General features: G+C 38.7%; 1 pseudogene; it reads right to left on the bottom strand.

Annotated features, from left to right (window-relative positions):
* Positions 1-19533: 19533 nt before the first annotated feature.
* Positions 19534-19944, bottom strand: LOC116095247 (annotated as a pseudogene).
* Positions 19945-26834: the final 6890 nt, after the last annotated feature.

The raw sequence follows: 26834 nt of genomic DNA, 5'->3' as shown, positions 1-26834 counted from the left end.
CAATGCACCAAAAGTTCTAGAACAAAAAGAAGAAAACACATCCAAGAGGAATAGACAACAGGAAAGAGTCTAACTCTGGGCTGAAATAATTCAATCAGAAGAGAACAACACAAAAATTCAATGAAACCAAGACTTAGTTCTTTGAGAGACTCAACAAGGTAGACAAACCCTTAGCGAACTAATTAAAAGGCACAGAGACAGTATCCAGATTAACAAAATCATAGATGAAAACAGTCCCATAGCCCTTAAAATAAAAATAGTACTTAAAATCTCCCAACCAAAAATCCCAGGGCCAGATGGCTTTAGTGCAGAATTCTACCAGACTTTCAAAGAAGAGCTAATACAAATACTTTACAAACTTTTCTACAAAATAGAAACAGAAGGAACACTACCTAATTCATTCTATGAGGCCACAGTTACCCTGACACCTAAGCCACATAAAGAAAGAGAACTTCAAACCAATTTTGTTGATGAACATTGATGCCAAAATATGCAATAAAATTCTTGCAAATCAAATTGAAGAACACATCAAAAATAGTACTCACCATGATCAAGTAAGCTTCATCCCAAATATGCAGGGATGGTTCAATATATGAAAATCCATCATTGTAATCAGCTATATAAACACACTCAAAGGAAAAAAATCACAGGATCATCTTATTAGATGTGGAAAATGCCTTCAACAAAATCCAGGACCCCTTCATGCTAAATGTCTTGGAGAGATCAGCATTTCAAGGTTCATATGTAGACATAATGAATCTAGTAAAGAGCAAGCAAATAACCAACATCAAATTAAATGGAGATAAACTTAAAGCAATCCCACTAAAATCAGGAACATGACAAGGCTGTCCACTTCCTACCTATTCAAAATAGAACTTAAAGTTCTAGCTAGAGCAGTGAGACATCAAAAGGAGATCAAAGGAATACATATTGGAAAGGAAGAAGTCTAAGTATTTCTACAGACAAATAATATGATAGTATTCATAAATGATCCCCAAAATTCTACCAGAAAATGCCTACAGCTGATAGACAACGTTATCAAAGTGGCTGAATATAAAATTAACTCAAAGATAACAGTTGCCCTCTTTTATACAAATTATAAATGAGAAAAGAAAGAAATTAGGGAACAACACTCTTCACAATACCCACAAACATTATAAAATATCTCAGTATAACTCTAGCCAAGCAAGTAGAAGTTCTGAGTGATAAGAACTTCAAGTACCTGAAGAAAGAAATTGAAACTATCAGAAGATGGAAAGATCTCTCATGCTCATGGATTAGTAGAATTAACATAGTGAAAAATGACTATTTTGTCAAAAGAAATCTACAGATTTAATCCAATCCCCATCAAAATTCCAACACAATTTTTTTACAGACTTTGAAAGAATAATTCTCAGTTTCATATGGAAAAACAAACAAACCCAGGACAGCCAAATAAAAGAACCTCTAGAGGAATTATTATCCCTGACCTCAAGCTGTACTATGGAACAATAGTGATAAAACAAAACAAAATAAAACAAAAACCTACATGGTATTGGTATGGAAACAGACAGGCTGATCACTGGAACAGATTTGAAGACCCAGGAATAAATCCACACACCCATGGACACTTGATTTTTCAGTAAAATCCCAAAACCATACAATGAAAAAAAGAAAGCGCCTTCAACAAACGGTACTGGTCTATCTGGATGTCTGCATGTAGAAGAATGTAAAGAGATCTACATTTATCACCCTGCAAATACTCAAGTCCAAGTGAATCAAGAACCTGAACATAAATCCTGATACACTGAATCTAGTAGAAGAGAAAGTGGGAAGTAGCCTTGAACACATTAGTACAGAAGATAACTCTCTGAAGAGAACACCAATGGCTCAGGCCCTAAGATTCATAAATGGGACCTCATGAAACTTAAAAGCTTCTGGCACTGTCAACAGGACAAAACAGCACCCTACAGTTTGGGGAAAGATCTCCACTAACCCTACATCTGACAGAAAGCTAATATCCAAAATAAAGAGAGAACTTAGGAAGTTAAATTCTATCAAACCAAACAATCCAATTTAAAAAATGGAGCACAGAACTAAACAGAGAATTCTCGACAGAGGAATCTTGAATCACCCAGAGTACTTAAGGAAATGCTCAACATTTGTAGTCATCAGGGAAATGCAAATCAAAACTACTCTGAGATTCCACCTTACACTAACTAGATGGCTAAGATCAAAAACTCAAGGGACAGCACATGCTGGCAGGGATGTGGAGAAAGGGGAACAAACACTCCTCCACTGCTAGCGGGATTGCAAACTGGTACAACCATGCTGGAGATCAACTTGGCAGTTTCTCAGAAAATGGAAAATAGTTCTACTAAAGACATAACTTTCCCACTCTTGGGCATATATCCAAAAGATGCTCCACCATACCAAAAGGACATGTGCTCCACTATGTTCATAGGAGCTTTATTCGTAATAGCCAGAAACTGGAAGTAACCCAGATATCCCTCAAATGAAGAATGGATTCAGAAAATGTAGGTTGTCTACACAATGGGATACCATCCAGCTATTAGAAACAAAGACATCATGAGTTTTACAGGCAAATGGATAGAACTAGAAAATATCCTGAGTGAGAGACCCAAAAGGGTCTGGTATGCATAGTGTGTATTCACTGTTAAGTGGATATTAGCCATAAAGTACAGAATACCTATGATACACCCCACAGACCCAAATAAGTTAAACAAGAAGCAATGTCAAAGCAAGGAGGCTTCACTTACAATTAGAAGGTGAAACAAAATAGTTGTAGGAGGTAGAAGAGGGAGGGAACTGGGTAGGAGAGGTGAAGGGGAGGGAAATGGGAATTGGAGAGGCAAGGAGGAACAGGAGAGAGGCCTAGAGGGCCAGCAGAATAAATGGAAATCTGTAGCTGTCAGAAGTGGAGGAAAGGGGAGAATCCCTAGGAAGTCCCAGAGACCTGGGATAGGAGAGGCTTGCAGGAGTCAATGGGGGTGACCTTAGCTGAGATGCCTAATAGTGGGGACATGGAACCTGAAGAGGCCACCTCCTGTAGCCAGGCAGGACCCCTAGTAGAGGGATAAGGACACCAAACAACCCACAAAACTTTCTATCCCAAATCTTTCATTTCTAAAAGAAATGCAGTGATGAAGCAGAGACTGAAGGAAAGACCAACCAATAATCAGTCCAACTTGAAACCCATCCCATGGACAAGCAACAATCCCTGACATTGTTAATGATACTATTATGTTTGCAGATAGGAACCTAGCATAACTGACCTCTGAGAGACTTTATCCAGCTACAAACTGAAATAGATGGAGAAACCCACTGCCAAACATTAGGCAGAGTTTGGGGGCACTTATGGAAGAGTTAGGGGAAGGATTGATGAAACTAAAGGGGATGGGAACCCCATAGGAAAACCAACAGAGTCAACAAACCTTAACCTCTGGGAGCTCTCAGAGTCTGAGCCACCAACTAAAGAACATACATGAGCTGGAATGAGGATTCCACACATATGTAGAAGACAGGCAGCTCTTCATAGCTGCCTTGTCTGCCCTCAGTGGGAGAGGATGCCCAATATGGCATAGACTTGATGTCCCAGAGTAGGGGGATACCCTAGGGTGGAACCTACCCTCTCAGAGAAGGGGAGGGGGTGGGGAAAAGGGACTCTGAAGAAGGGATCAGGAGAGGGAGCAGCATTTGGGAAATAATTAATTGATTAATTAATTAATTTTAAAAAAGGAGGAGGAAGAGCTACCTTATTTGGGCTTGCAAACCCAGGATAGACTCAATCATTGTAGAGAAATAATGGCGGAAGGAACTTAGACAGTGGGACAAATAGTATTACCAGTCAAGAGAGCAAGCAATGTTGCTTCCCCTTGTATTTCTTTTTTTTTTAATTTAGCATAAGGACCCTAGCCTATGGAACAGTGTCACCAGCAAGTGAGGTGGGTGTTCCTACTTTGCTTAACCTCATCTAGATAATGACCTGCAGATGTGCAAAAGCTGTCTCCTAGGCAATTGCAGAGCTCATCAAATAACAGTTAAAGCTAGCCATCATGCCAAGGATACAAACAACTGTATCTTTGGTTAATTGTTCCATAATATCAATAGTTCACTTTGCAAACGTTCAAATGCACCAGATATCAGACCACTAAGAAAACCTATTCAGTTCTCTGTCTTCCATGGTCCTCATATGCCCCACCCCCTGAAGGATATTCTGAACTGCCCCCCCCCAAGTCTGCTAATGCAGGTCAGAAGAATAAACAGTTTGAAGCTTTTTCTTTCAAAGCTTATTTAGTATCCAAAACAAAAACCCCATAGGACATCACGTATCCCCAAAACGAATGGTTTTACCACAATGTCTTCATTATACTGAAGAGAAGAGGGGTCATCTTAAGTGAGATCCATGTGACTTCCCAGCAAGTTCTCCAGGGAAATCCAAGTCTTAATAAAACATGTGTAAAATGGTAAAAAAACAATAGAGGGAACATAATAACTAGATGCCCACGGTTCCTGCAAAAGGTAGGACTGAAAAGCGAAAAGACGTGCTACAACTAATGGAGTCATTTTTAATGGGGATCAAAGTGAAAAGCACACCTTCTAACCTACATTTCGTTTCTTTCTTCTTTTAAAAGGGGGACATTTTCAACTCTGACAAGAGAAAACAAAACATGGTTGTGAAGATGGCTGCTTGATTTACAACTTTCAGATATTAAAGCCTCTTCCCGGATCTGGAGGTATTAAGACAATATAGGTCAGGGGCTTAGGCCGTGTTTACATATTGAAAAATTTAACAAATACTCTCTTTTTTTTCTAGTTATTATTTAGAGCTCACTTTATGTATCCTACCAGAAATCTTAGGATTATGCTAGAAAAACAAACTGCTCCTTCATTAGAAAAGGGAAGACTAAAAATTGATATAAAACTCTTGAAATGTTTTGAAAGCCTGTTTTTGGAACCATCTATAAAATTAAAATTTTGTGAGTCCTAAGACATAGATAGAAAAAAATTGAGAAAGATAATAACTTCACAAAAAACAATGTATATTATCCCTAAATATGATGACAAGGGTGGTGCATTGAAGAGAACTATAGCTCTAGTGAATCAAATTACTTAACAATGGCAAAATGTTCCTCTAAAACTATAAATGAAAGGATAGAAATGAGGTGAAAACAGCCTAATAAAATAGGCAGTGGATTCCCAATGGAAAGACCTAGCATTGCTGTACATTAGCTGAGGTTTTACAGGGGCTGTGATCACAGGGGGTATGATTACAGGGGTTATGTCCTGGGGGTGTGGTCACAGGAGGTATGTGCTTTGGGAGGTGTGTCCCAGGAGGTGTGTTACAGGGGGTGTGTCTCAGAATGCATGTCACAGACGGTATGTCACAGGAAGTAGGTCACAGGATGCACATCATAGATTAGAATTTCTAATTCTTGTTATTCCAAAGTTACTTAACTGCACAACTACCATATATCATGTGTTGTGCTTCTAATCAGGAGTACAGAAAATGAATTTTGGAGCTTTTTTATCATTTATTAAAGAATTGGGTGAAGTCAAGAATTGTTCACTCAAATCCTCTTTGACAAAAAGAAAAAAAAATGACCCAGATAATAAGTAGATTGAAGACAATGATCTAGATTTAAAATGATGTCAACATACAATTAAAGAAAAGCTTTATGCTTGGTTCTGCTACTCCCAAGAAGTTGCTTAATGTCTCCAAGTCTTAGCTTTTTTGTGTATGAAATAGAGTCTGATACCTGATGTTTAACTTTAAAGACAATATGTAAAGAATACAACATAGTGTTAGATGCTTAAAAGATAAAACTACTGTATGAATGATCTCTTTATGGGGTGGCCATCCACTTAGACATATAAGGACCTTTAGACTAAACTAGGTACTTGTATTAGTCAGAGTTCTCTAGAGTAACAGAATTCATAGAATGAAATATATATATATATATATATATATACATATATATATGTATATATATATATATATTTAAAGGACCTATTGGAATGACTTACAAGCTAGAGTCAGCTAATTCAACAATGGCTATCTATGAATGAAAAGTTCAGGAATCCAGTAGTTGTTCAATTCACAAGGTTGGATGTCTCAGCTGGTCTTCAGTATACACTGGAACCCCAGAGACGTAGGTTCCAATGCCAGTGAAGGAATGGATGTGCTAGCAAGGTGAGAACAAGCAGGCAGAGGGCAAAAGTTTCTTTCTTCCATGCCCTTATATAGACTTCCAGCAGAAGACATGGCCTAAAGGTGTGTCTTCCTGCATCAAGACCAGACTAGAAGGAGATTCAATCGGTTCAAACAAAACAAAAATAATTTCTCACAGGTATGCCTTACATGTCTGGACCATAGTTCATTCCAGATATAAGTCACAGTGACAACCAAGAATAGCCATCGCAGTAGTCAAGAGAACTAAGGTGATCGACCCAAGATCAAATAGTGAGCCATTCAAACAGCATTTCCCCCACTTCTTATTTTTACAATACATTCTATCTTCTGATAACCAGCATTTTATTTCTATACTCTTGTCAAATAGACCACAGTTATTTGAGTGATCTCATTACAGTAATTTTATAGAGTATGGAGATATCTTTAGAGTTGAAGGGAGACGTTTTTAATATGTACTTTGGAATATCTATATTATTGGTATTGTGGACTAGCTACTATTAGTGTAACTCAAGACTATTTTTAAAATTCTACCACATTCCTTTCATCAAAATATCATCCTACCGTATAAAGAAAGGTCATTTTCTATAATTGATCACAAGTAAGATGAAGAAGAGAAGCTGATAAAATATGAGTCACCCTTCTTCCCCTGGCAGTCAAAAGAGTGAACAGGCTGGGGGAAGTGAAAGAAATCAAGGCTGAGCATATATGATTTCTTAACTAACAGAGCAGTGTCACACTTCACTCTCAGGACAATGGCACAATCATGAAAGTATTGAGTTTCTTCATGGCACTGGTGAGGGCATTCAAATGTTTCGGCCACTTTTCAAGTACAAAGGGAATTCAAATCCAAGTATTTGTGGTGATTTACAGTGCTATTTCTGTTCATTTCTCTTCATGCATTGCTTCCGGTATAGTATTTTGTCTTTGATGAGCCATGGGTTCGACAGTATATCTCAACATGACTTCCCTTCTAACTGCATCATACTTCGCTATTTCCTATACCCCAGAGAACAGTCGTTCCTACAAGGTGTTGTTCTTGTAAAGCAATGGAACAGCAATGGAAAGTTCAGGAACTACATTTTTAAGTTGTTATTGTCTTTAAGTATACTCATATTTTTTAAAAGTCCTCAGCTCACTTTGCATGTCATTTCTATCATGACTTTAGATGCTCCTTAAATGAATGGGTATTTGCTGATTGCTAACACCATCTGAAAGTAAAAACTACATTAAGAGGTGAAAAAAGAATCCCTAATCTTGTTGATATTATAAAGTGATATAAAGAGATGCACAATTAAACAATATAAATAAGCAATATATGCTTGCTGTTAAATGTTAGGATTTATTTTATTAGTTATTATTGTTAGATGTTAGTATATTTTATTCAGATGTATGATTTGACTAAATATATGTCTATGTGCCACACGCATGCCTAGTGCTTGAGGCAGTGATGAACCCCCATGTAGGTGAACACAAGTCCTTCACAAGAACATCAAGGGTTCTTCACCATCGAGTCAACTCTTCAGCCCCCAGATGTTAAGATTTGAACAGGAAAAAAGAAAGCAGAAGAGGTGGCAGTTTGGGGGTGCTAAGGTGTATTGGGAATTTAAGGAATTTTTTTTTTAAAAAACCCACTTTACTGCAAGGACAGCAACTGGAAAAAGACTTGAAGGAAATGTGTGTGAGCCTCCTGGGTGCTTGTGGCAGAATATGCCTAATTCTGAGGTGACATTAGGCCTTTTGCCCCGGAACTTGATTCCCACCATAACAGTATGTGGCATGAGGCATTTTACAGATACAATTATGGCTGCTCATCCACTTACCTTAAAATAAGATGGTCATGTATTCAAATCTATTGGAATACAAACTCCAATCCCACCAGGCCCATGAAAGCAAAGTTTGCCTCAGTTAGGAGAAAAAGAAGATACATTGAAGTGTAGTAGGAGCTCAATATCAGGGAACTTCCATGATACCTGACAAAACTCAAAGTGGGGAAGACTTTTCTAAGCTCTTGGTTTCCAAGATTTCAGCACATTTTGGACTGGCTTCATGGCATCTTGGCCCACAATAATGCAAAACATGGTGATGGAAGGGGACTGTGGCACAGAGCTTCTACCCTTGTGGTACCCAGGAAGCACAGAGAGATAGAGAGGAGCCTAGGACAAGATATGGTTCCCAAGGATATAGTCAGAGTAACCTATCTCCACCAACTCCCGCCATCCTCTGGTTTTCTAGTCCTTCCCAATAATGTCATCCAATTCTGAATAGCATTATGAGTTGTACTGTTAATTAGGTAATATCCTTCATATTCCATTGATTGGATTTAATCATCTTTCAATAATTGGATCTATTAGCTTGGAACCCATGAGCATTTGTGGGGCACTCTTTCTGTCTCAGTCATAAAAAAGGTATCCATTGTAGAGGTGGAGGAAGCCACATGGAACTACTAGAAAGAAATAGCTAGAGCTGTGAACAAAAAAAAAAGGATGTCTATCACCAGGAAGAAAATGGGATCTTCTGACCCACAGCCACAAGGAAGTAAATTCACCCAATCACCTGAATGACCCAGGAAGCAGATTCTTTCCAGAACATCCAGATAAGAGTCAATGCATAAACAGGCAGCACATAAGAAGACTCAGGGTTTAAAATCCCCTTTAAACAGATGGAGTTGTGAGGGAAAAGCTCTGGGAAGTAGAGGAAGAACTGGGGAATATTTGATCAAAACATATTATATGCATATATAAATACAAACAAATATGAAGAAAAAAAAAGAACCAAGCTGGCTTTCAACCAGAGTCAGCCTGCTCAGGTCCTAAGAGGAGAACCTGGTGCAACTCACCTGGATTTTTAGTGTCCATAGTCATATGGTAATACAGTTTGTTGTTTTATGTGCTTAACTCATTACAAATCTATTATGCTATGGTCTAATTGCAAATTAATGATTCAGGAAATAGAAATTTAAAACTCTTAGCCACAATGTCATGTTCACAGTGCTTAAGAGACAACGTCAATGTGTATGAAGTCCACTGAGTCAAATACTGAGAAGTCGAGTCAAGTGAAGAAGAGGGTTTACAAGCACTGAGTCCCGCTTGTGTTCGAGTGGTAACAATATTCTCACACTACCTGGCAGTCTTAGGACTCTTTCCTTATGGTTAATTCTACCTTTTAAAGCTCTTTTAGTTTAAAATGCTGCTTCAGTAAACACCTGAAATAAAAACATGTACATCTTTCCTTAGTGTACCATGTTGGCTCTCAAAAGATTGATATTTTATAACAATATTTGAACTTTATTTTTGTGGACCTTTGAAAGCATCCAGCGTTATACTTTTTAGGTTTTCCTACTTTAATGACTAAGTGTAGAGCAACACTCATATGCTTTTACAAATATCTGTAAGAATAGACATTTCAATCCTTTGTTTCTTCATTTCATTTCTGTCCAGTGATTTCTTGGAAAGATGTGATGCTGTTTATTGAGTTGCGGACAGGTGAAGCAATCAGATGAAAGAAGTTTGGGTCTTAATTTGGCTAACTTGCTCTCTTACAGTCCCTAGTGTTTCTGTTTTCTCACCGAGGAAATGAAGACAGAGTCTAGGAGCATCTCAGAACAATCAAACATTTCTAGAAATGACCCCTCGAAGCTCTTCCTGTCAACCTACCCTTCTATGTTTTCTTTTTAAATGAAATAAAGCAAAAAAAAATGCTCAGGTGGGTTTCTTCTGATGTCTATATCGAAGGAGAAATTAATAGAGGAAAAATGTTTTAAATAGAGACAAATGAAAAATGGAAACACAGCATAGCAAAGCTTATCGAAGACCACAAAAGCTGTCCCAGGAAGAAAATTTATGGAGGTAAATACCTACGTAGAAAAAAAGAAATCGCTCAAATAAACTTCATAACTATACATTTTAGGGAACTAGGAAAAGAATCAATAAGCCAGATACAAAGAGAGAGAAAGAAAGAAGAAAGAAAAAGAAAGCAAAGGAATAACATATTAAAGAGCAGAAACACGTAAAGTAGGAGCCAGCAAAACAATTTCAGAAATTGGAAAGCATAAAGGATCGTAAGAGACAGCTTTGAACAACCATGCAGCAGCAAATGGGGAGCCTAAACCAAATCAGCATGTGCCTAGAAACACACAACTCATCAAAACTAAGACATGAAGGAAAAGAAAGTCATGATAGACCAGCAAAGGCTAAGAAAACCTGAAGCAACTATCAGAAACTTACCAACATAAAAGTAAAGGACTGTGACGTTCAATACTTATTACCAATTGACAGATTCTAGAATCACCATGGAAATAAGCATGTGACCATCTCTCTGGAAGTCTATCTATTGAGGTGGGAAAACCTAACCTAACTGGATAGTAACTTTCCATCCAGGTCTCAATGCAAAGTAAAAGGTAGACAGGACAAGCTTGTTTTATGCCTCCTGACTGTGGGCACAGTGTGATTAGCTTCCTCCTGATCCTGCCCCATCCATTCCCTGCCGTAATAGATTGCATCTTCTAAACTGTGAGACAAAAGAAACCCTCCAGTTCCTTAGTTGCTTTTGTCAGCATTTTGTAATGCCAAGAAGTAACTAAAACAAGTTCTCTTGGGCACTGTTAAGCATACCAAATATCTAAAGCATAATCCATCACAATCCTTCAGAAACAATACTCTGATGTTAATAGCAAGTCCAGATAAACACTGCAAGTGAAGAACGGAAGGCCAATATCAAGAAAATTTCACAAGAAAATACTATCAAGACAACTTCAATAACACGTCAAACAAAATAAAAACAAACAAAAGCTATGAATTGCACTGGAAATGGTAAAGCCCTCATGGTGTGGTCATTTCTCAGTGGTCCCAGCTGTGAACAGTGATGCCCATGGGCTCAACATGAGTCTTCAGGAGATGTTGCACATCTCAACCTCAACCCTGGTGAAAAGTAAGAGCTTTCCTTCAGGTCACAGAGGTGTTGTTTCATCGCTGTTTCTTAGGACAGGCCTGAGTTTCCTAGACAGGGTGAGTAAGTTAGGGCAGTAGGCTCATATTAGGAAGAAGTAAAGTTCAGTGTGTAAATGATGTTAAAAGGAGACAGAAACATTAAACAAATTCAATAGAACACAAAACATGGAGTCAATATAGAAAAAAATGTATTCCACTTATATATACAAATTGTCAGCTATTTGAAGTGGAATTAAGAACATAATAAAAATAAAAAAATAAAATAGCATTAGAACAGACAATACAGCTCAGCAAGGAGGTAAAAGATACAGAAGAGGATACAAAGAAGTGGAAGGCGTTCTCTATATGGATATGAAGAATTCCTACTGTTAAAATGTGTATACTTCTGATAACTCTTTATAGATTCCATATAAAGAAGTCATACATACTGATTAATTCTTGTTCCTAAATAAATCCTCTTCAAAATTAGTAAAATATGTGTATGTATATGTACTATAAAAATAGATTTTTTTGAACTAAAAAATAACACAAATTATATCTCACAAAATTAAGATGGAAATTGCAAAAAAAATTCATAAGGACATTTTCTATTGAAGACATAAAAGGATATCACAAATACATACTGACATAATGTCTGAAGTATCAAAAACATTTCATGTTTAATTATTCTTAATGAGATAAAATAGGAATTATATAACTAGATTAAAGAACTCATGAGTAAGCAAAATGTTTTATATATATGTATATATGTATATATACATATATATATATATGAAAAAAATCTCCAGTGTTTAAATAGTTTACATTTGTAAAAGCATAAATTGATGTACATGGACACATTAGCCACTTTTCTCATCACAGTTACAGAATATCTGACAGACAACTAAGGAAGACTGTGTTCTGTCTCATGATGCAAATAAATGTAGTCCATCATCATGGGGAAGATACAGCCATGGGCAGTTATAGTGATATGATCACACAGCCTGGATTCTTTAGCTTCTCACTTCTTAGTGAAACTGAGATGGAGCAGAAACAGGGTCAGACCCTGGGCATCAAGGGCATCCCTACAGAAAGTCACTTCCTGCAGGTAGCTCCCACCTTCTAAAGGATCCACAACTTCCCAAATTGGTGTGACCAGGTGGGTAAAAATTCTTTGAGCATGAGCCCATGAGGGCCATTTCATATTTCAAACAATAAAATATTAAATATTCAAAAATGTGCTTAAAATTAAAAGCCTAAATACAAAGATAGTACAAAATAGGAAACCATTAAAAAATAGTTTAAAATAGGTAATTATTTTCAACTCTATTAGGGTAAGATGGCTGTACACAAATCTGAGCAAAAGAGAAAATACTGAAACAAGAAAATATCAAAACATATTCCCACAAGTGTTATTGCTATAAGCCAGGGGTTCTCAACCTTTCTAATGCTGTGACCCTTTAATACAGTTCCTCATGTTGTGGCAACCCCCAACCATAAAATTATTTTCATTGCTACTTCATAACTGTCATTTTGCTACTATTTTGAGTGAAAACATTTTTGGAAATAGAGATTTGCCAAAGGAGTCATAACCATCAGTTGGGAGCCACTGGTTCGGCTTCCAGCATAAGCAGAAACCTTGCAGTGGTAGAATGCACGCAGATAATTCAATGGAAAAACGTGTATAGATTTCTAGGAAGGCACAGCAACTTGAACAGGTGTGTTCACTTTCTCCCCCAGACCAAGCTTGGGAGAATAACAGTGGCAGAATGGCAAAGTAAAAGCCCAAGGGCAAAGAGGGTAAAGGAAGATTCAAGACATGGATAAAATTGGACTCAAAAAAGCCCTCGTGTAGGACTGAGCGACATAGCTTAGTCAGTAAAGTGTTTGCCTTGTAAACGCTAGCTAGGAATTGAGTTCAGTCCTCAGAATTCATGTTTTAAGAGCTGGGCAGGGTAACGCTCACTCATACTTCCAGCCTCAGGGAGACTTAGATAAACAGATCCTGGTGCACTCTGGCCAATCAGACTCGAGTACTGGGAACATATCAGGTTAGAAGGAAACTCTTCCTAATGGAGAAGGTGGGGGTAGGGGGAGATGAGGAGGAGGAAGAGGAAGGACGGATGCCACTTGAAGCATGATATCCAAATTGTCTCCCATCCTCTGTGCTCTGCACCCACAGGTGTACTTCCACACAGGTGAATGTGCACACATTTTAACGTAGAGAGCTGAGAGACTCACAACATTTATTAATAATGCCCTCTCAATATCAGATTGTGCAAAGCTCAATTCTAACATGACAGATCATTCATCTTCCAGCTTCCTCTTCTCACTCTCATTCCCGTTCATCCTATAGGGTACTGTATTGAATGTATAGCCTAAATGCAGTGCACTCCAACAATAGGTTAGGATCCAGTCAGCCTCAAGTCAGGAGTAAGTCCAACTTGGTTGCGGTGCATAATAATGCTGATGCATTCGTGGCCTGCATTCTCTAACATTGACTCAAGGACTTGGCATGTGAGGTCATGTCCATTGTTATTTATAGTTTTGCCAGGTCTTGGTCTTGTTTAGGTATCAGGGTAATCATAGATCCACAAAGCATCCTTGGAAGTCTCCCCCTTCTCTCATTTTCTAGAGGAGATTGCATGAAATTGAATATTAATTTTATTTTAAAATGTTTGGAAGTAGACTTCTGAGGAATCATCTGAATCCATAGATTTCTGTCTGGGGTATTTTTCAATTAAGAATTCAATTTTTGAAGAAGTTATAGAAATATTTATATGAATTCTATTACTTCAAGTGATTTTTTGGGGGTGGGGCATCTGAAGTTCTAAAACTTCAATCCATGTTTTCTAAGTTGTCAAATTTGTGAACACAGAGTGGGTCCCACTGTCCTTCATCATATTTATGCCTGCAGGATCAGAGACCGCATCACTTGTTTGATGCCTGATATTGGGAATTCACATTTCCCCCCATTTCAAGTGTTAATCAATTCTGCCAGATTTTTTTACCAACTCAATTTAGTTTAAATAATTGGCACATCATCCTCTTTTCCTAACTATTTCTGTATTTACTTCTTTTTTCTGCTTAGTTTTCATTAATTTTCTCCTTCCAGATTATTAATCATCATCATCATTATCCCCATCATCATCATTATTCATTTAAGAACTTAGACTTATTTGAGGCATATTACTCTCTACTTGTAATATGTGTGTGTTTGTGTGTGTGTGTGTGTGTGTGTGTGTACCAAATGACAGTGTGGGCTCAAATTTTCATTTTCATTATTCCCTAGCTATGGATCCTTAGGCATAAGTAACTCCTGGAGCATCAGTGTTATCACGGCTAAAAGAAATAATAAACCCTAATTTCAATTATTTGGAAAGATGAAGATAGTAGAAATAGCTGAGAACTTTTTTTTTTTTTTTTTTTGGTTTTGTCAAGACAGGGTTTCTCCATGTAACCCCAGTGTCCTGGAACTCACTCTGTAGACCAGGCTGGCCTTGAACTCAGAAATCCACCTGCCTCTGTCTCCCAAGGGCTGGAATTAAAAGTGTGTACCACCATCACCAGGCTAGCTGAGAACATTTTTGATGCTCAAAGCCTAAGCTAGTTCTTTAACTTCCTGTTTTAGGTTGTCCCAAACCTTCATCTTGAGGATTCTCCAAACAAGAACAGGACTTCAGACTGTATAGGATATTGTTTATTCTGTTATAAGATTTCTATGTGACTCTTTCACTTTCTTTTCTGCTGAGTTTTAACTCAGTCTGAATCTTTGTATAGGTTTACATTGCCAAGCACAGTTTAGTACTATAAGAGCGCTGTCCAAAATTTCTAAAGTCTGAATCATATGAGGGTCAGTCTTTGTTTGATTGTCTTTAATAATGAATTATATCTTCCTTTTTCTTCATGTTCTTAGCTATCTTGGATTATATCCCCAACACCACAACTGCTATGTTACAGAAACTGAATTTTTTTGTATACCTCCAAAGTCTTAAGTAGGCTTTTGAGCAACACACAGCATCATAGGTCAGTTCATGTACACTTAACTAGGCTGCTCGTAGTCTGTGTTCTTCATGTGCAGTTCTGGAGACAAACACTTATTTGGAAAGACAAACTTTATAAACACAGAATTTATGCCCCTTTCTGCTTGTCTCTTTTCCAGTATTTTCTCCACTTTTCTCTTCTAATAGCTAAGGTTTTACTGGGATCTTTATGGAAGGATATTAAAACTTTCACACATGAGTAGCACAAACTACCTCTTGCTTTTTAACTCTCTCTCTCCCACCCTCTCTTCCTCTCCCCCCTCCCTTTCTCTCTCTCTCACACATACACATACACACACTCACACGCACACAAGGAAAACCATCAATTCTTGCTCCCCCTTTCCAAATGCTGACTTCCCATTGGGATCTACCGGTTTGTTGACTTATTCATTCCTCTACCTGTAGGTAACGGATCCTTTTTTTTTTATTTTGGAATTTCTAGATGTTAACTGTGGAACTGTCTAAAATGAGTGTATTTTACCAGGAGCAAGCAAAAACCCAAAGGCTACAGATGATTGCTGTTGATTTATAAAAGTTTCCTTTTCTTTTCTCTTAAGATGTGATGCTTTTCAAGCACATCTCAAGGACACCTGGTTTTTCTGAATTCCAATCCAGTTCTCTGAGTTCCTAAAAAAGGAACTCTTGCTAACTAGAGGTGTCTTATTAGCCTCAAACATTCACAGAAAATTGCACCTGAGCTCACATTGAATAAGATGACCATGGTGCTAGGGAACTACAGAGCTTAGGAACCAATTAAGCCTCAGGTAAGGAAAGGACTTTCTTCAGTTGACTGATGGAAGCCATAAACAGAGGCACTGATCACAGTGCGTTTAATGTGGGTCCCATGATTTCTTCTTCAGTGTAAATAAGGATCCTTGGCTGGAAGGACGATTCTAGCAGGAGCCAGGGAGAGCTTTTCTGCTTCCACTGCCTCATGCTTGCCAACTTGCTCATTTGTGATTCCCTGACACCAGGAGATATGAACATTTGCAGTTAATAGGTGTTTGTGAAGTTTCCTGTATTCCTTTTGAAAAGGTGTTCAGACTTACTTAACTTCACCCATCATTTCACTCTTGAGAAGCTTACAACACAAAGAAAAGCTATCTAAGATAACACAGGAGCGTTTGAGCTTTGATTAAAATGTAACTGAGCTGACTCTCATTCTTGAGATCTGCTTCTCTCAGTACACTATCTCTGAGACACTGTTCTATCCACAGCCATCATTCCTCCCTAGAGTTAGACTCTAGCATGTTCTGAATGGACAAGTGATCTGCTTGGTGATATATGAATGCAGACTCCTAAATTTGTTAAATGATAGACAGTGTGATCCTTCCATTTGATAGATGGTCATTCTTCAGAATCTGATTGGCAAGTAAGGCCACATGATTTCTACAATGGCTACTGTCTTCACTTCCTTACCTACTTCCTTTAGCATTTCCTGATCCTTGTTCTCATCCAGGGTCCAGATACATACACACTAGTCAACACATAAGTAAGACAACAGAAGAGAAGTGACCAGACCAAAGTTAGGTACAACTTCTCTTGTAAACATCCTTCTTATGAAGTTCCAGACTGTTCATATGTGACAAAATCAGTCATTTGCTCATGATCTAACAATCAAAAACAAGTTCTTACACCCCAGCCTTGCTTCTTTGTGCTACAGGGAATGTGACTGACCCATTCAGCTTAAAGAAAAAAGCTTTTCTATGTTCAGAAATCTCTTAAGACGAAGCTACTAGCTCAGGAAAAAAAAACCTGGTGGAACTTCAAAGGGCTCAGACTGGAAAAGTCAAAGTAGCTACAGTTACACACTGTAAAAGCTGGAAAAAATATACTAACACAAAGAAAAGCTGCCTGTCTTCAAGAGCTAGGACCTCTGGTGTGTTCAGGCAGGAGCGAGTTCTTGGGTATTACCCACTTTATCACAGCATTCCACATCTCTCTTTTTATCTTCTGCTCTTCTCCTCTTTCTACGATCATAAATCAACAGAGACAGGTCTTCCCTCTTTGCAATAGAAGGGAGGGGGGCGTCTAGACTTCTCCTATTCCAAGGCAACCTTAACCACCTGATAAATGTGACTATCTTACTCCTAGGGAGAAGCTGGAACTGTTTCAAAGCCCGAGCTGGTGATCTGCAGTCAGGGGTCTCAAATGCAGATCCAGTCCTTCTGATATATCTGTCCCCAGCAACACCAGGAAGAAAGCCATATGGGAGGATGGAAGATCAATTCAAGAGGCTTCAGATTCCAGAGCCAGGGTCAGAGTCAAATACAAGAGTATGTGACAGCTGAAATTGTCCATGATTTACTAATTGCCAAAGGCAGTGACCGGGTCATAAAGAGCAAAGGCCAAAGAGAGGGCTTGGTACCCATTGCTGGCATTAGGTTTCTGTCTGGAGGAGAAGTCAGGAGAACAGTGGAGAACATTTGGAACTAATTAGAGAGAATGAGAAAACGTGGGGCTAAGATGTGGAGGGTTGTATAGCTTCTAAAAATAAATACTGGCTGGCCAACCTTCCCAAGACTCTGCTACCCTTTATCTTTCTTGTTCCCGACAGGACTTGTGCATGGCTGATGCAAGGACAGCTGCATCTTTCAGCTTCTCGAGATACTTTGGATCTTATTTGAAAAACAACACAGCTTTCAAAAAGTAGAAGAAGCTGGTAGATATTCACTATTTTCCTCAAGCATGATCTAAACCAAAGACACAGGAGATGTAAGGAAAAGGAGGAGCTTTTGATGTTGAGACGACCCGGCACTCATGACTTTCCTGCCCTGTTTAGAATGTGTGTGACCCTGAGAAAGGTATATGTCTCCACGGGAATGTTTCCTTATCTGTAAGAGTCTACTCGTGCCTCTACATTTAGGAAGGTGATATGTCTGGAGCATGTGATAAAGCCCTTGATTCCTTTTGCTGGACTCATTAAATGGAGTCTCCTTGTTTAGAGACCTGCACGTGTACACTTTAGAAATTCCACGTAAGCCATTGTTAATGGTTTATCATTTCATAAAGTCAAGCAAACAACAAGACTCCCATGTATACAACCATATGATATTGTTTCAAGAATAGACATATAAAGCAATGGTTTAGGCTGGAAATTTGAAATTTTGTTTATTTATAGGCAGAACTCAAACATACTTGGAGGAATAAAACAAATTTTATGCCAAAATACTGAAAGACAATTTGTTTTCATTCAGTTATATATCAAAAGGGAAGAAGGCAAAAAAATTTAAATATTCCAGATTTAGAAATTCTCTATAGCAGAAGTTTCACAGTCAAAGGTATAAAATAAAACATGATCTTGGAGGAAATGTTTAAAGCTATAAACTATAAGGTAAAAAGGACCAAGAATATGCATGTGAAATCTTCAGATTTGTGTGTGTGTGTGTGTGTGTGTGTGTGTGAGTGAGTGTGTGTGTGTCTTTAAGCAAAATTCTGAAGCTGATGGAATTCAGCTTAAAGGATATGGGAAGACAGTCACAGGGGAAGACATTAGAATTTCTCTGTAGAAAACAGTCTAATTTATTCATAGTCATAATGCACACATTAAAGTGGCAAGGAGCTATGACCAGTTTGCCAAGTTATAAAATTTGATAATATTAAAAGTTGGCAAGTGAGGGGATTGGGGCAGGGGATAATATTAAACAAAGCTATTTATTAAATAATTGTGAAGGATGTTATATCAATCCTAGAACCCAATTCTCTCTAAATATTTGTCCTGAGGAGAGAATGCACACGCATGATTTGGCACACCTAGATCTGAAGGAGTTATTCTTATCATACAAAAAGTAGCCTAACCATATCCAGTCGAACCATATGTAACCATAGAGAAATAGATAAATATAGTTCAAACACAAAGTATTACAGTAACGTGTTCGAATAAATCATGCACATTCTTACATGTTAACCTGAGTCAGTCACTAAAATATTTGCAAGCCGATAGATTTCCTCCCAAATCTAGACATGTACGACAGCAGAAAGTTTGAGAGCTTCTTCGTGACACAAGCTCATCTTAGAGTTTGTCTTATTATTCAGGGGCTGCAGTGTGGAGAATAAAGTACCTAGGAACGGAGAATTTATCAATGATGATTTAAGTGCTTGTGGCTATGCCTAGTTTGCACAAATTTACAACAAATATGGACAAAATGTTTTGAAAATCTTTACAGTTATGAATTCTCAGTATGTGGGTGATTATTACTTTTAATTTATATGTTACTATAACTTAATTTTTTTCAAAGAGAAAAATATTCATCATTATTTAGTGATACTCATAAGATCCCAGGTAACGGCGCTAGTCAGCAAGTTAAACATGCTCTAAAAATTCAAACTTACTTGGATATATTTTTTTTTGAGCCAAAATTTTATTTATTTCTTTCTTGCATTTGAAGTATTCCTCGATGACATCCTTGGCCTGAGATTCTTTGCCATAGTCCTTAACCACTACGCAACTGCAACCAACCACCTTCCGTGGTTTCCCCTCTCGATCGATTTTACAGAGGCCTACCCATTCCCCTAGTTTCTTGTAGTCATCAACCTTTATCAGGTTGATTTGGTGCTCAGCACAAAAAGTGCTCAGCTCCACCAGCTTGACATACATGGGTTCATCACAGTTGGATGCAAGCACACAGAGATGGGCTTGGCGCTTGTCTAAGGCTTTGGCAGCTTCGTGTATGCCACGTGCTAGGCCATCGTGGATGACGGCGGTCTTCAGCACCTCTCGTAGAGCCTCTTGTCACCACTTGACGTCCATTACACCTCCAGCAGCTATGCCTTCCTCGGCCATGGCAGTGGATTACAGGTGACGCCAAATCTTGAACGCACTGAACATCCGCCTCCGCACAAGCTGGCGGCGGCAGGGGGAAAAGCTTACCGGGATATTTGAGACTCATATTTTAAATGCTTATTTTGCATTATTTTATACTCAGTATGGCTGGATTACAGCTCACAAGAAGTTACAGTTTTTAAAATATAGTCTTATGTAACTCTTGGATGTCCTCTGTTATTATTTTCATTTGTAGATAAAGGAAGTGGGGCTCAAGAAAGTAAACACCTTGTCCACGTCCACCGAGCTACGCAGACACAGAGCTGATGGTCCAGCACACGTCTTTGAACATCAAAGTTAATGTTGCTCTTAAAATATCAAAGCTATGCCAATAAACCACGTAACAATGTCTTCTCTTGCAAACTATGAACTGCTTCACTGTTAGCCGAATTTAAAAAATCTTAGGAGAAAAATGAATTAGATCAGTTTTAGACATGTACAGACATTTTAGGAAAACAAGTTTATCTAAATAAGCACTTGAATGAGATTGTTTTAGAGCTGATCTTTTAGTGCTCCTAATAAGATTAGTACGTAGAAAGCTTTCTGCACAAAGGGAAAATCATTTTGTTCTGACCTCAAATTCTTATATAATGTAGTAAAAAACCGTGGAGTTCTGTTGACCTAATTGTGATAGCTAGAATGGTGTTAGGGGTTTGCTCAATTCCAAGTAACCCAAGACTATAATTTATTACCTTACTTAACTACTATTAGTCTCTTTCACATCCCAGAATCCAGAAGATATTATCAGAGGTCATTCCCACTCATTCTCTTGATGAATATTTTGATTATCTTCCTTTTTTTAAGATTGATTTTTTCTGGGGGTCTGAGAAAATAACTCCCTTAGTGGAGAAATTGCTTAGGACCTGGGTTTGATCCTCAGCAAGAATGAGCTGGATGTGTTGGTGTTTGCCTATAATCCCATCTGAAGGTGAAGGCATCAAGATCAGGAGTTCGAGGCTGTCTTCAGCCTCATAGCAAATTTAAGTACAACCTGAACTTTTGCCACAAACAAAGAAGCAAACAAGAAGGGCCATGCTAGAATTTATTTGAGGCAGGCATATGTAACTGAAGCTTGTTCAACTTACAAGTTCTCCACATTTCATTTCAATGCGCATATTTTCTTGTAGTTTCAAGTTGAGAGAGAGAGACATATAGAAGACAGAGATAGAGGGGCACCTTTCCCCGTCAGTGTGAGCTCTTCAGAATTAAGGTGGCCATGCTATAGTAATCTCAGTAGCTAGTGGCATAGTTCCATCTTGGATCCAAATTAATGTCCCCGTAGCATCTGGAAGGGGATGAATTTGATTCCATGAAAACAAAAGCATTGAATCAGATTATAGCAGAGGCCAGGTAATCAAAGGGATTCTGTGAAGACAAAGACACATGTCTTCTATACTGTCATGGCAGCATTGGGAGTGACATTCATATCACTGACCCTGCAGTTCTCTCTCGAGGATTGAACAATAGAGGGAGAAAAAAGCACCTAGCAGGCCATCTGGCAGATGGAAGATGTCCAATGAACTTTCCTCCCTAACTGAGGAATCTAACCACCTATGTCACCTCATCCCAAAGGCCTTACAGTCCAACAAGTCTAACTAAACTTTGGGACCACTCTCTTGAACATGGCACAGAGCATGGGCATCTCTCACAATTGTTGTCTTGCAATGAACTGAAAACCAGGACTTTGAATGCAGGCTGTAAGGTCAGGCATTTCTAACAAACCCAGTAACAGAAACCGCAATAACAAGGGATTGCTACATGTCAGCCATGGACCAAGAATCCAGAGAGTGTCTGACGTGTGTTTTCTCACATCATCTTTGCCCTAAGTAATGAAGTAGGTATTAGTATTATTTCCATTTTGCAGATGGAGAAACGGATGTAGCCAAGTCAAGTCATCCACCCAAGGTCCAGGAAACAACAAGGCTTGGATTTCCATTCCAGTACTGGGCCCCGAGTCTGAGCTCATAGCCACATATTGTTCTTTCTCAGACTGCCCTGCATGGCCCCTGAATACCCAGGGAGGAGAAGGCTCAACGTGAAATGGTGTTTGGCTGCATTCCAATCAGTCAACACATTCATCACCAGCCCGCACAAAGAGAGCAGGTAGGTTGGAGTCCCTGCACTGGAGGGAACAATACAGGCAAATGTATGCACCGACTTCCAGCTTGATTTCACAGCCCTGTCTTACCTTCCCTAACACATCAGCTCCTCAATTTAAAAAGGGAGCCTTGGGGTAATGGGGTCAAGAGGGATCAAAGCGATATCTTTTCTTTCATTAAAAACAAACAAACAAACAAACAACAAAAGAAAGAAACTGATTTAATCGACATAGTTCTGGAGTTATTTCTCATCAGAGAAAAATTGGAATGAACACTGATTCCAAGAAGTGTTGGGATGCTGGGCACAGATGGCTTTAATTATTTGGGCAGCCATTGACAGATGTGATGGTCTAGGTTTCTGCTGCCTTGGACAGGTGTAAGCTATAGGATTTACCCAGAGGGAGTTGTGGAGAGACAGAATTGGACAGATCCCGTTGATGGCCCCTTATTTTGTCTTAATCCACCCCTAGGTACATGCTTATCATATTTCTTTGCCTGAAGGCATGGTCAAGTCAGTCGAATCTATCAAACCAAGTTTGAGTGCAGGAAAGGCATTCTCAAAGAAAGAAATTCATTGTTAGCATTTGGTCTCAGCCTCTGCTTTGTGCTTTTCCTCAGGTGCCTTTCTTCCCATTAATTGTGGCTTCATAATTAAAAGGAGGTGTGTTTGTGTTCCCTCTTCTGGATCAACATAAGCCTTTAACATCTTCAATTGTTGTCTACACAAGTAATTTCAAAGGATTGAATGCCAACCCATGAAAACATTCATTACCAAAAAAGATCAATTGAGCGAGGCAGAGGGTGTAGGCAGACAAAGACCTTGTTCTTAGAGAAATAACGAACGCTGGGTTGAGCTTCAGTTCAAGTTATAGGAATGAACACATCAGTACTTACTACCTCAGGGCTCTGTTATAGGGACTGTGATGCTGTGGTGATGAGTGTAGCCCTTGTCCTCATAGAACTTCCACTGTAAATGAGGAAGATGAACAGTTTCAAAAATCTCTTTCTCTATCCAAGTGTGTGTCAGGATGTGTAGATAGATTTATGTACAAACATATGGAAACAGTTCCCCTTTATCTAAAAGGAATACATTCAATACCTCACTGGGAGCTTGAAGCCAAACATAGCACTGAGCCTTGTATACATAGCTTCTTCTTGTACATGCCCATGATGTGGTTAGTTCATCAACTTAGCAGCTGATAATGAGATCACAATATAAATAACAACACACTGTAAAAGAAGCTATGTGAAAGTGGTTGTTGTGGTTTGAATATGAAAATGTCCCCACATGTTTATAGGCTAGAGACTTTGGTTTTTACCTAGTAACATTATTTGGAGACATTCTTGTAACTGTAGAAGTGGGAACCGGTCAAAGGATCTCTATGTTTCTGTGTGCATCTCTCTCATCTCTCTGTGTGTGTGTCTCTGTCTCCACCTCAATTTCTCTCTCTCTCTGTCTTTCTCCATCTCTCTGTCTCTGTCTCTGTCTCTGTCTCTGTCTCTGTCTCTGTCTCTCTCTCTCTCTCTTTCTCTCTCTCTCTGTGTGTGTGTTGATCAGCTCTCAACCTTCCATGTGTTCCCATTGCAGTAATTGCCATAATATTTTACCCTAGCACATGGGGCCAAGTTGGTCTTGTCCCTTTGTAACAAGGAGCCAGAATGAATCTTTCTTCAAGTTTCTTTCTCTCAGGTACTCTGCCATTGTTGAGAAATTCTTCTGATAAAGTAGTCTTTCTTTTTTATGGCTCACTATAGTCCACACTGTGATGTACAAGATGTTACAATGTTTTTATAAAGAGATAAAGTGAAAAGACTTGCATGAATTGTGACAGAGTATTAGACTATGACAAGGGTTACTTGAGCAAAAGCATTGGTAATTCTCATCATCAATCCAATAACCCAGAGGGCTACCTACTGAGCAGGTAACACAGCATAGATGTGAAGGAGACATGATGCTATATATCCCATGCAAGACTACTTGGATGGTGGGAGATTTCATCCCACTACTGAAAGAGCGCACATTTGAAATTTATGAAGCATTTTTGAATTTTCCAACATTTTCAGATCATAGTTGAGCATGGGCAATTGAAACTGGAGAAAGAGAAACCAAGGATCAAGGGAGACTTCTGTATACATATACACACATGCAACTTATAATACTTATAGGGACATATGTAACTCTATTTATGTGTATGTGCATGTATACATATGCATACATACATTTATATTTATGTATGCATTTTATGATGTGAGTATAATACAGTAAGTGCTCATAACAGATTATATCACAGGACTTGGGCTTAGTCATGTGAGTGAGATGCATACAGGAGATGCATAAGGAGAAGAAGGTATTTCAGGCCCTCATTCTCTTCATTTAAGAAAGCAAATGTTATGAACTGGAAACTATGGTAAGCTGAGTTGACCCATTCATATTTTCAAGCCATAATCCTATTTTGAGAATGCACCTTTCAAAAGATGATTAATTTTAATATGCTCTCAGGAGAGAGGACAAAATTAATGTTTCCTCATAAAAGGAAATAAAAAACATCAAGGAAAAATCTTATGCATGGAAAAAGGCCTTATGAAGTGGGGCATTTGCAATCCAAGGGCAGAGGTGTATAGGAAATGAACTGTATGATGTCCCTGATATGGGTTTCCAGACTTCTGTCTAGTAGACAATACATTTCTATTGTTTGAGCTACCTGATCTGAGGTACCTTGTTACAGTTGCTACAGAAAAATAATACCTCTTCAAACTTGAAGGAAAGCATTATCTAGAAAGCTCTCAAAAGCTAGTTGGTTAGTTGATTAGTTAGTTGGTTAGTTAGTAGCTAACTAGGATGTCTGTGAGTTACACAGATGATCCACACTGGGCAGAAAACACTCGTCAAGTGTAATTATCTAAATTATCAAAGCAACTCTATAATGTAGATACTCTCTTTTTCATCTTATTTTTGGGGAAACAGACTTGGCAAAGTTAGCCCAGCGTGGCAGAGCTGGGGAGGGAGCATGGATCTGAACCCCAATAATCTCACCTAACAGCACACATTGTGTTCCAGCTGTGCCGGGAAATCTAAGGAAGGGGACAAGAGCCCACCGGACAAAGGGTTTTTGTGAGGCCGAACCATCAGAGAACCAACAAGCTAAGCCATCAACCAGAAAACCTATTACAGAATTACCTGAATCAGTTCAGACTTCAGAGCTCTTCACACATTTCCTCAGCCCTCTATGCATTAGGTGGGCACAGCCCTCCCAACCACTCACCTCCCCCTTTCGAGGGGGACACACACACACATCTACACACACATACTCATTCACTCGCTCCAAACTCCTCAGACAATGCAACTTTTTTGAGAAGCCCTTTGAAGAAGCCCTTAAGGGATTTGAATCAATGATCTCCTCAGATCCTCAACTGGAACTCCCTGGTTTGCTTTTTAATGATATTTCCCAACTCAGCCACCACAACTCTTTCTTACTGTTCGCTTCTAGCTACTCTAGTCTATTCTTCACTCGGCCCTGAGTGTATAAGGGCTTCTTTTTCTTTCTTTCTTTTTTTTTTTTTAAATAAAGAAACAGACATGGAATTAAGTCTCCGTGTCCCATGTGTTTCATTATCCTAGCGTGTTGGGAATGTGTTAAACAGACAGTGTGCGTTTTCCTAAGTACCAGCAAAGGATCAAAGGAACCCAGTGTAGCAAAGGTTTTTCTTTTCTTTCTCCCCCTCTCTCTTTTAAACTGAGGCCTGGGTGATTCAGTTCCCACTGGGTAGTTGAGCACATAAGATATGGGAGGAGAGAGCTCCAGCAGCAGTTTTTATTTCAAGAAAACTTTTTAAGTCATAAAATGTTCTTAGGTGTCTTTGATTTTTTTTTTTCTTAAAAGTAGAATTGCAAACCTGAAATTAAAAGACATTTTTTTGGGGGGTGGGAATATGCTTGATGTGAACCCCGGGTAGCTATATAAATAGAGTGGATTGAATAGTGTTACATAGCCCAGAGATTACACTCTGCTATGCTGCTGAGGTTTTGTACATGGAAACTTTCAAACTTTAAATGGAAACTTGCGATTACTTCTTTGCATGCATTTGTGTGTCTGTTTTTCTATGTAACCTCCTTCAAAATGAAGTTTTTGTGTGGCTATTTTGTAAAACTTTAAAAACACTTCTTCCTCGGAAGCAGGAGGGAAGTGAGGAAGAGTCCTTGGAGTGCAGGATTTGAATAAATCACTGCGATGAGACTCAGTGTGAAGCCCCAAGCTAAATAAACTTGCTAATTTGGTCTCATCTTTTCAACACAGAAGGATCTTGTTCCTTAACTTTTGGATCTCCCTCCTTTACGTTTCCAAAGATGAACCGCTTAGACATAAGCTCTCAAGCTGAGTTTAGAGCACCCAAATGTAATAATGACGACTCGCTGGAATTTGATTATAGTAGTATGAGCACTTTGAGCTGCTTGCCTAGGCAATACTTTTTACTTAGATAATATATGAGATAGTATATGCTCGTAGGTTGCCAGTTCATATTTCAACAAAGTGTGTGTCTGTCTGTCTGTCTGTGTGTATGTGTGTGTGTGTGTGTCTGTGTTTGTGTGAGTGTGACTTTGTTTTGTTTTTAGGACACCAGGTCTATTGTAGTCCACGCCTCCACCTCTTAAGCACTAGAATTATAGGTGCTCACCACCATGATTGGTAATACTGTTTTTATAAATACATTACAAGCTATGCATTTGACTCCACTGATGATGCAGTAGTTTGG

The sequence above is a fragment of the Mastomys coucha genome, unplaced genomic scaffold (genome assembly GCF_008632895.1).
Source record: "Mastomys coucha isolate ucsf_1 unplaced genomic scaffold, UCSF_Mcou_1 pScaffold18, whole genome shotgun sequence".
Classification (NCBI taxonomy): Eukaryota; Metazoa; Chordata; class Mammalia; order Rodentia; family Muridae; genus Mastomys; species Mastomys coucha.
Note: the sequence above shows the minus strand (reverse complement) of the source record. Positions and strands in the feature narration are given on the sequence as shown.